Source organism: Arachis hypogaea, chromosome 8 (genome assembly GCF_003086295.3).
Source record: "Arachis hypogaea cultivar Tifrunner chromosome 8, arahy.Tifrunner.gnm2.J5K5, whole genome shotgun sequence".
Taxonomy (NCBI): domain Eukaryota; kingdom Viridiplantae; phylum Streptophyta; class Magnoliopsida; order Fabales; family Fabaceae; genus Arachis; species Arachis hypogaea.
This window is the reverse complement of record NC_092043.1, coordinates 6,331,739-6,343,101: the sequence shown is the minus strand read 5'-3', so window position 1 is coordinate 6,343,101 and position 11,363 is coordinate 6,331,739.

The following is an 11,363-nucleotide window of genomic DNA, read 5'->3' as shown; positions in this document are numbered from 1 at the left end:
TAGGAAACATCCACTTCGAATACCCGAAGGTCTGTGATAGTGTTATTTATAAAATTGTCTATATAAAGTTAAATTCATAGTCACAGTATGTAATACTTTAATTTGTATTTGTAACTGGTGTAGGAAAATATTATCTAGCCGATGCTGAATTTATGCTAAAGTCCCGGACACTAACACCATATACAGGTGTTCGGTATCACTTGAAAGAGTATTCAGTACGTGAGCCACAAAATTCCAAAGAATTATTCAACCACCAACATTCTTCATTAAGAAATGTCATCGAAAGATGTTTCGGAGTTCCAAAGAAAAGATTTCCAATTATAGCCGGCGACACTGAACCTTAATATTCATTTGAAACTATGAGAGACATTTTTTTGACATGTTATATTCTGCATAACTTTTTGATGGGTGTCGATGTTGATGAATTTATAATTGATGCGGTTGATCGAGAATTGCTACAAGAACACAGCATAGATAGATCATAATCAAATCAACCACGTGAAGAGAAATATAGACATGCATTATTGTTAAGAGATAACATTTCATTCAAAATGTGGAAAGTGTATCAAATATTATGAGTGATTATATGTTTCACATATGTGAATATGTATATATATGTGTAGTTTACAGTCATAATTGTTTGATTGGATTTTTTAAGAGATTATTACAAGTTAGATAGCCGAATAAGGGAAATAAAACAGTAGAAGCCAATCAACCTTCGCAAGACAATTTAAGATGGTCTGATGATATAGACAAAGTTTTGCTAAATGTATTAGCAGAGGAAGCATCGAAAGGTAATAGACACAATGACTCGTGGACAACTGAAGCATATGCCAATGTTGTGAAGACTTTGAGCATAGCAATAGGCCCACACATAATGAAGAACCACATAAAGAATAGGATGAAGACATTGAAAGATCATTTTGCTGAGGCATACGACTTATTTCTTCACTTAAGTGGATTTGCGTCGAATCCTATTACTAGAAAGTTTGAAGCTGAAGAAGTATGGCAAGACTTTATTAAGGTATCTTAAACTTCACTTTTATTACTTATACTATTGATGAAGTTAGTCAAAAAATAATTTTCACATTTGTTTACGTAGGAGAAACCACAAGCAGAAAAATGAAAAAAATACAAATTAAGCATTATGATACTTTGAAGGAGTTGTTCGGAGCTGATAGAGCTACTGGTAAAGGGGCTACTACTTCACGAGAAAAGATTCAAGAACTTGATAGAGATCACATTGACTTGAATGACTCGTTTGAAAATATTGGGTTTTCTGACATAGAAGTTAATGTGGGACATGATATCCCAATATTTTCTACTGATATAGATTCACCAAGTGCTCCGCATACTCAGCCAACTCAATTAGGAGGGACTTCAACTTCAAGAGGTACAAAACGTAAGGCTCCAATGAATATTTTTTGGAGGCACAATATGAAAAAGTTGCTTTGGGAATTACTACCATGGCCGATGCTATAAAAGAGGGTAATAATCTTTCTAGCAAGCTACATGACATGGCTGAGAAACAAGCTTCTATTGTTGAGAGGGAGGTTTCGGTTGTAAAACCCGGTCAAACCATAATTAATTAAATAGTAAATTAAATGTGAGCGAACATGGTTAGAAAATTTAGCAATCGGAATTCGATAATAATATGATATTTGGACTCAGTAGATTTTTCTGAGTCAGAAAACATAATTTTCTGGGTTAAAACGCGTACTGAAAATTTGACCGACAGTACCGGCTGAGATCTGTCCGGTACTGCAACTAAGAAAAGTAATTATAAGTGAATAAGGTTAAGAACTAAGAATTTATAATTTGGGAGGATATAAATATTTAAAATACGATTTTAAACTCTAACCTTAAAGGTTTTGGCCTAAAATTGGGCCAACGAGCTAAACCAAGTGCATTGGGTCCAATTGGTCCTAAGACCTAACATATATATAGCCTTATTAAGGCCATTCAGCAGCCACAGTTCCCCCATTTGTGAGAGAGATCCGAAAATAGAGAGGAGAGGGAAGAAGAGAAAATCCTAACCCCTCTTGATATTCAAACCACCATAACTTGAGCTATGGAGCTCCGATCGATGAGCTGTTTGCAACCACGCATATCTTCTCGTCCTCTTCAATTCTATATAGGTATTGTGGTGAGTATTTCATTCTTCTCTGACCAGTTTTGATTTTTTCCTCTAAAAATGTGATTGGTTATGGGTGTTAAGTGATTTTATGATTTTGGTTGTTTAGGAGTGCTCTAATATAAGCCATGGGTGATATTCATCACGAACTTCAGTGAGTTGAGATAAGAAATCACTAACCCTTGTAATTTACTAGATTTTGTTAAACCTAGGTTGATGTATGTATGATATTTGTTGTGTTAGAGTTGTTGGGTGAGATTTTGGTACTCTTGGAAACTTGAATTTGGCTTGCGGAACTCTTGTTGGAGTTTAAAGCTACGTGCTTGGTGGAAATTTACAAGGAATGATCAAATTATTGTGACTACAAGAGGTACGGTTTAAGTTTCATTTAAGTACTGTGTAGTGTGATGTGAATTCCTATGCTAGATGCCCCTAGGATTAGGTTTGAATTTTGTGTCTTGATTGGAATTGATGTATATAGATATTATGATGTGGAAATTAATGAATTGGAATGAGTTTTATATGAATGAGTGTGTTTGGTATGTTGTGGAATTGAGGAATTGGATAATGATTAATGGTTTGTGAAATGTGTATTGAATTATGAATTTGGGCCGGAGGCCGGAAAAAGGTAAGGACGGTAAGGGACGATTGAATTGTGTGATAATGTATGAGATTGAATGAAGGGTTGGTATGCATTGTATATAAATGTGATTAATTAATGAAATAGTGAAAAATGAGGTTTTTAAAATGTGAAATTAGGGGTGGCAAACAGGCCTAAATCCGCCGGGCCGGCCCGCGTAACCCGCAAAAAAAGGTGGGCTGGGCTGGAAAATTAGGACCGCCAAATAGAAAAAGCCCGCCTAACCCGCACCGCTTAAACCGTGGGCTTTGGCGGGACGGGGTGGGCTTCCCCGCCGGGCTTAGCATTTTTTTGCCAGGGGTATTTTTATAATTTTTTTGCCAAAATTCAACTTCCCCCAACCCAACTTATAAGAGAATGAAGATGAAAATTGAGTATTTTGGATTATGTTTATTTTGTTTTAGAGACAATATTTATAATTATGTTTATTTTTCTTTGGGAACAATATTTATAATTATGTTTTGGATGAAAACTTGGTTTATAATTATGTTTATTAGATATTTATAATTACAAAGACTTTAATGTTTGCGAATATAAAAATTATAATTTGTTTATACTTTTAGAAATTATAATAGTTAAAAGTAAAAAACAGAAGAGATTTTTTTTATACCTTAATATATATGTTTAATAGTTAAAAGTAAAAGAAAAAAGAGAAAATTTGGCGGGCTTAGCCTACCGGCCCGCCAACCCGCTGTTAGGCAGGGCGGGCTGGGATTTTGGGACCGCCTCACTAGGCGGGGCGGGCCAGCCCGCCAAAGGGCGGGCTTCTAGCGGCGCGGGGCGGGGCGGATTTCCCCGCTTGCCACCCCTATGTGGAATAGATGCAATTTAGGTGGAATGTGTAAAAGGAATAGGATGGGAATTGGTTGTGTGTAAATAGATAATTTGAGTTGGTCTAGGTTCATTTTGTTGGTTGAAAAATGATTGAGACTAGTGAATTATTGGAAAATTGGTAAATATGTGTTTTTGGTAAAAATGAGTTTTAGGCTAATTTTGACGGATCTTATTTGGAGCTGCCATTTTTGAAATTAGATGGATTTTATATCAAATTAAAGAATTTTCAAAGAGCTTTAAAACGGTATAGATTTTGTAGAAATCTGAATTTTGTAGAGAAAGATATGATCGTTGAAACTTGGTGTCAAAAAATCTAAATTCTGTCATGTTGCAGAATTTGTGATTTCTGGTTTGTGTGCACACGCACACCCTTTGTATTTTGAACTCATGCGGCGCACGCACTCACAGGGATATGTCTACTGTTGGGAGCGCTAGCATGCTCTGTGCGCATACACAACCTACGAAGTTTTGCAAGCTGTGCGCACGCACACGCGGGTAGGTGCACTTTGTTGAGGGCGTTCGCACGCATCGTGCGTATGAGCAGAATGAAAATTTGTACTTACTGTATATACGCACACCTCTATGCGTACACATACTTCTTGAAAATTCTTCTGGGCGTGCATACGCACAACCCTATGTGTACGCACACTGCCCTGTTTTTCAAAGAAAACTTTGCTTTTAACTGTTTTACCTTCCCGACAAGCTTGCAACCTTCTGTAACACTTACTTAAAACTTTTTTACCAGTTTTAGAGTATTTAATCAAGGGGAAGAATAGTAAAAGAATAAAAGGGATAATTGTGATTATGAGTTTAGAGGACGGTGACTTAAGCTTGGTAAGTTCTGTGGATGACATAAGAGAAGAATTAGTGATGAATCATGAAAATAATGATGATTATGAGATTGTTAGCGAGAGTGATGATGATGATGAGATGGTTGATGAGAATAATAATGATTAAGAGACTAATAGAGAGAATGATGATGATTATGAGATTGTTAATGAGAATGATAACGATTAAGAGATTGATATTAAATATGAACCTGATTGAGATATACCTGCCTGGGTAGATGCAGTGGAGTGATTCCACTTGCTCTGGGTTTGGTTTGAGACTCTTGAGGTAGATGCAGTGGTTAGCCTCCACTTGCTCCTAGTCGAGGTTGATTTAAGATTTGTGAAACTATCTGAGTTTCAAATTTTCTTGGGTAGATGCAGTGGGTCGGCTCCACTTGCTCCAGGTTGAGATCTGAGATTCTGTTGACCCTGCGTCGTAAGATGTGGCCGAACACTTAGACCTTTCTGGATGAGCTCTCCCCCATGGATATTTTATTTTATTGGTTATGACTTTGAGCTTGGGGATGCGCACTCGCAGGGACTGTCCAATGGTTAGCTACCAGGACATGTCAGGTTGGCTTTGTAACCGACAAATAATATCATCGGCCATAGGGCAGGCATTCATCATTTTGCATATATTTGATTTGTTTGGGTTTGCTTATTTGTATTGGTTTGCCTAATTGTATATGCCATACTATGTGATTATGTGCTATTTACCTTACATAAATCTACTTGTGTATTACTTGTTTGTATTGCTTGTGTTTGTACAACTGAGAGGTCCCTCATGCTGGTGTCGGTTGACGTTGAGGGATGTTCTTATTGAAATGAAATGATGAGATGATTGATTAACCATGATGAATATTAAATGAGATGATTTGAGCTCCCTGGGTAGATGCAGTGAAGTGATTTCACTTGCCCCATGTGAGGATATGAGGTATTGATATAGAATTGTTGAGACAGAATAGCTGGTGATGGTTTTGTTTATGATTCTGATTCTGATTTGTTGGAGAGTTAGAAAGCTGGGAAGCAAGAGGAAGATGAATTAGATTTAGCATTCCATTATGACAGTTGCCTATTTATGGATTAGCGAGAACATAGGATGAATATTTGGTGAAGTGAAGTTTAGGATGCTTAATGAATTTTTATTATAGTGCATTGTATTTATTTGGCACTTTTACCGTACTGGAATCCCATGAGTCGGGGATTCTCATTCTGTATATATCTCTTGTTTTTTAGATACAAGTCCAGATGCTTAGCAGTGAGTTGTGGTTTATTTGAAAGATGGCGAAGATCGTTGGACTCTACTTTACTTTGTTTAGAATCTCTCCAAACTTATTTTGAAAACCTTTTGTTATGTATTTATTTTCCTTTTGAAAACTTGTATATAGAGGCTTTGATGTATATAATGGGAGAGATATAAAAATTACTGTTGTCAACTGATTTTATTACTGTACCCTAGTCGGCGTAAGTTTCGTAGGTGGTGACTAGTGGCTATTATATTTATGTCTATATACATATATGTGCCCTATCCTTATTATATTCTTCCTTATCGTTATACCTTATTCTGGTTCGCTATCCGAATACGTTTTATCTTCTTTCCTTCGATACAGAGTGCTACCGAATGGATTTTATTTTTACTCTTTTCAGACTTCTCGATTAATACTCCTTTCAATTATACTTATAAGTTATGTATTAAAAATCCACCTTGAGAGTTGTACCACCTTATTATCATTGATTTATGACTCGAGCATAAGGGTTTGAAATATTAGGGTGTTACATCGGTTGCCGAAAAATAAGTCTCATTAATTGAAAGACAAGTTGTAATTACAGAAAAAGGGTTAGCTACAATGCAACAGAGTAGGCCTCTCCTTTATAGCGAATCAGATGTATGAGATATGTTAACTGAATTGGGTTTGATAGGTTCATATCAGATGCAATGTTATCAATTTTTATGTGAAAATGAGTAGAAAAAGTGCCAAATTTTTGGTATCCCACCTAAATTGTGTCTAAATGCTCTTTTTATTTCATGACTGCTACTGGTATTTGCCTATGAGATATGGTACTTCCAGAAAACATTCACCATTACAGGTATGAAGGACTTAATTTATGTGAAATTTGAGGTTATTATTTTTAACAATTGATTATTATATTTTTATTGCCGTAATTTATGAGTATATGTCCATGTGTTTGACCAAGATATCATTCTATATTTTATTTATTTTAAGACATGGTTACAAATCACTATTCAGTGATATCATTCTTTGAATAGAAAAAATGTCAAAAAAATCATTTATTATGATCCATTTTTTATGTTAAGTAATTTATATTTGTTGTGTATGCTTGTGCAGGAATCATAATACTTGAAGATATTTGTGAACAAGTATACTACTTACTACAAGCAGAAATAGATCATGTGTTAATATCTTTAACTAGAAAAAATATTCTTTTTTGGAAGTAGACATGGACAGATAGCTCTAACTATGTGGAATTAATTTTTTGGGAAGTATGCATACGCTGATGACTCTAAATATGAAGAATTACCCTTTTTGGAATTAGCGTGTGGTGTTTAAATATTACTCTCCTGGAGTCCTGGTCGTTGTTATTCTTTTGGTATTTTATTATATGGTTATAAGAATTGTATATGGTTTTTTGTCACTTGTAGTAAGAAAGAAATGCTAGCAACTTTTACTGTTACTATTTTATTTTTTGGAAGACGATCCAGAGACATTTTCGTTGTAATATAATAAAAGGAATTGATGACGTCTTATGAGTAATTTTTATCATTCTTTTACAAATTATTTATTTTTATGTGTTTGAAAAACAAAGATATATCTTTTCGTTTATGACATTTAAAATTTGGAAAAATAATTTGGTTGATTTTTTTGTATTGAAAAAATAATTTATATACACTAATAAATTATAATATGTATATAATATATGTAAGGGTAATAAGGTAATTTTACTCCGTGATAATTTTCTCTCTTCTTACTTTTCTTTATATCCAAACAAAAGAAAATTTTCTTCTTATTTTCTTTTCTTCTATTTTGTCTTCATCCGAACAACATAGAAATTCACTTTTTCTTTTATTTTCTTTCCTCTCATTTTCTTTCCATTTATTTTTTCTTCTCATTTTCCATCATACATCCAAACATAGTGTTACACTTTATTTGGTTTAAAAGAATTTGTAAGGAAAGAAAAGGGGAGAAAAAATGGGTGGAAAACTTAGTTTTCCTCTGTTAGGATCAGCAATAAAATTGCATGGAAAACAAAAAAGTGTATGTAGGCCAGTTTAATTTTTTCTCTCCAAATATGCGAAGAAATCTGGGATTAAAATGTAAAGATGGTAAAAGTACATATTTACCCTTTTTTAGTAACAGATCAAAATTTCTGAATCACTCTTTGAAAAAATGAAAACACGCCTCTTCTTCTTCTCCGTTTTGCCGTCATCTTCAACAGGGTAACCGGAGCTTCCTAACGTCGTTGGCATCGCTACAGCAACTTCGTCATCATAGTGACAGCTCCACTGCATCTTCATCCCTGCATCTTCAAGCCAAAGATGCGTTCTTTTTTTTTGTTGTAGTCATAGTTTTTTCCAAAAATGAAATGAAAAAATCATCATGGTATATATTTTGTATTTTTTGTTTTTCAACAGAGATATTATTCTAATTTTATGTTCTATTCTTATCTTTGTAGTGAAAAAATTAATCCATACTTTCTTCTCTATTTTCAAATGGGTCTTTCATCCTAATTGAAAAATCCAACCATATTCAACCTTATATTTCGCTGCCAGTTTATGTTTGGTCCAAAAAGAACGACGCATTAGAATTTGATGAAAAATATTAACTTAAAATATTAATTAATATTAATAAAAAATATTAACTATGTAATATTTCGCATCTTTTATTCGATATTATAATTGGGTTCATAATAACCCTCCATACAACTGTCTCGCATATGAAGTGTGCTCGTAATAACAGAATAATAGAGATGTGATAAGCATATCACAAGATGAAGATCATAAGGTCTTCTTTTTTATTTATAATTTATGATAATATTATACAATTAAAATAACTAAGTCCGAGATTAGGGGAGGCTCTTATCCAATTCGGTTTTATGCTTTGATGGTTCGACTTTGAATATAAGGTTTTCTAAAAATTCCACAAAAAGATTGTGTACGGTTGAATTTAAGAACCAAAAGCATTCCACAAACTCTACTTTAACTCATGCATCATTTGCTTGGTGTATTAGGTACTTGCTCTATAGATGATTTTATTTATAAAACTAAAAAAAAAAAATTTAGATCAGTAGTTAAAAATTCGACCCTTTTAGGGAGTACAGAGTTCTAATGTCAAGTGATTAAATTTAATTTCCTTCGGCATAAGGACCAAAATCAACTACAAAGTACAGATTAAACTATAAACATAAAACTAATAAACAAGTACATGATGCACATAGGATCAAATCATTCCTCAAACGTAATACATTGAATTGAATCTTTTTTGTTGTATTCTTCCATCATCTATACTCCATAAGAAGTCAATATACCCACCTTATCCACTTTATCCATCTATAGTCTTTAATTATTACCCTTGATTTTCGCTCTTTTTTTAACTTAGATTCACTTTTTTCTTTAAATTCCACATTTGTGTTATGAAATACATGTTTTAAAACACATTATCATTTATACAAACATAATAATATCTTTTTATAAATTAATTGCTCTTATTTTTACAATCAAATTTACTATCATTTTTATTTTTGGAGGAAAATATTAACCCATTCGCTCCTCTTTTTTTCTTAACTTTTTGTTTTAATAAACCAAATAAAATATAAGTATTCTCTAAGTTAGAAAGAGCCAAAGTTTATTTGAGGAATAATATAAATACGATTATTTAAATTGGTTTTGCACATCCATTTAAAATTTAAAATTATTAATTTTTAATTTAAAAACTTTATATCATTATTTTTTAAAACTTTATATTGTTATTTTAATTCATACTCTATATAATTAATAATTTTTTATGACATATTATTATCATTAATATAATTAATTTAACATAATAATTAATTTCTCATATCATATTAACATAATTAATAAAATTATTTTTAAAACTTTTTAATTTCTTAGATTATATTACTATAAATAATAAAATTACTAAAAAAATAACTAATTTCCTAAATCATATTACTAAAATCTATAAAATTATTTTAAAGAATTACTAATTTCATATAACATCTTATTATAATTAATAAAATTATTCTCCATATCATTTAACTATAGTTAATAAAATTAATGTAACAAAATTACTAATTTTTAATATATATATATATATATATAATTAATCAAGTTACTCTAAAAATTACTAATTTAGAATTTAGTGTTTAAAATTTAGGATTTATGATTTATGCCGTAAGGTTTAATATTTAAAGTTTAAGATTTAGTGTTTAGGATTTTAGGGTTTCTTTTCCTTCTTCTTATCCTTGGTATACGTTCATCCTTTCATTTAAACCTTAGAATTTACTACATATATATTTTTTTATTTTTGATTTATTCTCCAATTCAATCCTATCAATTTAACATTGTTCTAAAAACCGAATCGGACCGGCCGATTCGATCGGATTAACCGAGAATCGGTCATCTGGCCGATCCGGTTGACCCCCAAAATTTTTCTGCAAAAAAATGGTTAAAAACCGGTTGAACCGGTGGTTAACCGGTGACTGGACGAACCGGGTGAATTTTTTTGAAGTTTCGGTTTTTAAAATAGCCTAAAACGGGGTGGTTTTGTGACGCAAAAACAAAAAACAAAACAAAACCTACGACCCACTAACCTAACCCACTCCCAAATCATTTAGTACTCAGTTGTCACCACACGCCTCCCTCAACCCTACTTTCCTTTTCCTCCAACGAGCAGAGGGACTCCACAATCGATGCCGGCAGTGAGCCAGTGACCACCAACGGTTGCCACCCTCGTGGTTTGAAGCGTCTAGCATCATCGTCGTCTGGTCTTCAGAAGAACACACACGACACACCCCACAACACATCTGTCAGCAGTGTCATCGTCTTGAACTCTGAACACTGAAGCTTCTGGTGTCCCCGTCGTAGGCTTGTCATCGGCTTGTCGTCAACATCGTAGTCGACTAGTCGGGCATCTATTCTGCAGCCGTGAATCGCAGTGAGTTCTTGGGTTTTCAATTAGTTTTTTTATTTGGTTTTAATTAGCTGTATGAATTGCTGGTTGCTACAGTGAGGAATTTAGTTCTTATTCTGCTTTTCAATTTTTTTATTTTGTTAATTATATGAATTAATTGGTCTGATATAAGTTCAATTTTGGAACTCTAAATTTTGAATTTTGCTATATAAATTCAAAATTTTGCCCTATTGAATCAATCTTCGTCTTCTAATTGTGCAAAAACTATTCTCTTTCGTTGCTGTTATTGATGATTACTTTTCTCTTGATTATATTTGCCAAATGAGTTTTTATTGATTTTATTTTTAATTTTTCTTCCCCTTTTTTTTCGACCCAACTAAAAAAGTTGAAATCATTTCCAATATCCTTTTCCATTAGTTCATACATTTACCAGATTTGAATAAGAACACGTGTGAAATGAAAGATAATAGACTATAACAAATTCTATTGATATCGTAAAAAGAAATTTTGCATTAAAACAGTAGTGTGATGTTAATAATTAACTAGAAGCTAGCAAATTAGTCGCTAAGAGTACAAATTGTAAACACACAAAAACAATCAACAAAATACAGAAATTTGAGTAGTTAGCTAGACATTTTTCTTAATAACTAAAGAAATCTAGAATTATCCACTTGATTGAATATAATTTTTTATTTTGAATGCTGGATGAATTGATATAATCTTCTGGATTCTGAATTGTTATCGATTTGAATTTTGCTATAATTGTTGGATGTAAT